The sequence below is a fragment of the Montipora capricornis genome, chromosome 14 (genome assembly GCF_036669925.1).
Source record: "Montipora capricornis isolate CH-2021 chromosome 14, ASM3666992v2, whole genome shotgun sequence".
Lineage (NCBI taxonomy): Eukaryota > Metazoa > Cnidaria > Anthozoa > Scleractinia > Acroporidae > Montipora > Montipora capricornis.
Genome location: NC_090896.1, coordinates 22,937,991 through 22,940,490, shown reverse-complemented (window position 1 = coordinate 22,940,490; position 2,500 = coordinate 22,937,991).

Sequence of the window (2,500 nt, the reverse complement as noted above, 5' to 3'; positions counted from 1 at the left end):
GGCCTGTTTCTCGAAAGACCCAGTAACTTACCGTGCCCGATAACTTATCGGGCCCATTATCGGGAAACTTTATCAGGCCCGAAGTAGTGTTTCTCGAAGCACCCGTAAACTCACCCGGTAATTACCGGGCCCGTAAAAATGATGGGCTGTTACCAGTCTTCCACGTGTGCCTCGCGCTCGTTCGCAAGAGATGGAGTACGACTTGGCACGACAAGATTGACAAGTTTTCATTTCATTCGATTTCAAGCTGCTGTTGGATTCTATAGCGGTGGACTTTTTCCTTGTTTTTTGAAGGACAGCGCAATACGTTCGAACTTAAACTTTCAGTTTTTCGTTGTGTCAAAGTAGAGCACCCGAGAGAAATCAGTAATTTGTATCGGTCTCCCCAAAAAAAGTCACTAAAATGCTCGGATAATGCTCATTATACAAACGGTTTTTAAAATTAATTTCAACATTTTTAACAGGGTGTTAACTGTTAACACTTACAAAAACATACAAGTGTTGCAAGTAACAACAACGTATACAAGTTCATAAATACAGCCAAAAAAACATAATCCTTGAAATCATCTACGAGGCTAAGAACAGGGAGTAGTTGACTATCCCTAGAAAGTTGAGTTTCAGTCTTCATTTTCTCTAAGAAAAATAATTTCTTTTTTAGTTTCTCGAAAAAAAAAAAATTCCGGGAAAATGCCACTAAAATGCTCAAATAATGCTCAATGCTTTTGCCTCTCTAAAATGCTCGAAAAAAGGATAGCATAGTGTACAAAAGCCTAAAACCATGGTCATGTAACAAAGGAAACGTTCATGGAGATGAGGCTACCATAATGAAATTTGCAAAATGATTTGGGTACCATCACACATTCTGTGAGGTTATTGATAATTTATTGTCAATTTTACATATATAAAATTGAATAGATGTCTGCAGAGAAGAAATCGAGAAGTGCACGGTTCTCTCAGGCCATGAGCGAGGCACTTGTGCATGCTTATGCAAAACACAAAGTAAGCTAAGTCGTATTATATTTTGACATTAATTACATAATTTTCAGTAGTTATAATGGGAAAAAAGTTTTGTAAAAATTCCTGCAGGCTTATGCAAAACACAAAGTAAGCTAAGTCGTATTATATTTTGACATTAATTACATAATTTTCATTAGTTATAATGGGAAAAAAGTTTTGTAAAAATTCATGTTTCCCAGAACTTAGAAATTCCAATGATGAAACAACCTAAGTGCAGAAAGGTGGGCAACAATTTAAACATACTATTATAGCATCAAACATTTTCTTTAAACATACGTATAGTAAAGATATATGGATGTATTGAAAAGTTCTTTATTTAAAATTTTTTTGTCCCTACTATGTCCAACAGGCTAAATTTTCAAATACTGTAACCCTGGAGAAGAAAAAAGAGGCTTGGGCCTCTGTTTTAGACGCTGTAAATGCGGTGAATGCTGGGGAAAAAAAAATGTAGAACAGGTATTTAAGAAGAACCCACTTTCATTGTCTCTTGTTATTCAGCAAATATTATTTTAAAAATTTATTCATATAAGTTAAATATTTTCTAAAAAAAATAAATAAGGTATCATTAGGTGAAAAGGAGATGGGAGGAGATGACGGGGACAGTGAAGAAGAAAGAGAGAGAGGCAAGAAACAAGGAATTAAAAAGGTTGAGAGTGACTGGGAACGGCCACTTGGCAGACGAGGTAGGTTAGCTTCTAAATGTGTCTTTGCTAGACTTAATTATTCTCATGTCATAGAGTTATTTAAGAAAGACTGAAATTATTTTTAAAGGATGACGACCTAGCAGACCCATGTCTTGAGACCTTAAATCCCGCTGAGAAGGAGATCGCCCACATTTTAGGACCACAAACGTTCACCGGGATTCCTGGTGGCCATGATTCTATGGCAACATTTGGTGAGGATTATATTTGTATCTTGATCTTCTCTGAAAACAATTTGTGTTTAGACCAAAGAAATATGCATATCTTCTTTGAAAGGTCACTGAAGACTTCTTTGAAAGGTCACTGAAGATCCCAAGGACATGGACATTCGGATGTCTAAGTGTGATGCTTCTCTGAAAACAATTTGTGTTTGAAATTCAGCTAGGGGAGTAAGGTGGTCTATAATCAGGGCAGGAAAAAACCAAGGTCTGATTGCCCAGGGCAAGTAAAATTTTGCTCTTGGGAAAACCATTGAGAAAACCATTTGCTTCCCTTGTTTGTTCACTTTATTTTCGTTCTTTTGGTACAAATGAAGGGCAGACAAGCAAAGGAAACAGTGAGGGTAGCATGGAAGCTGATATGCAGGTATACAATTTTACTTTCTATAATTATACAAGTTATTCTCGGATTTTGATTCATCTTTGCTTATGATCTATTACCTTAAGGACTGACGCACCATTGACGTCACTATCAGCTTTTATACAAATAAAGTTTAATTTATTATAATATAAAATAAATATAACTTTTTTACAGGAAGTCAGTCTGGCAGCAGAGAGTATATG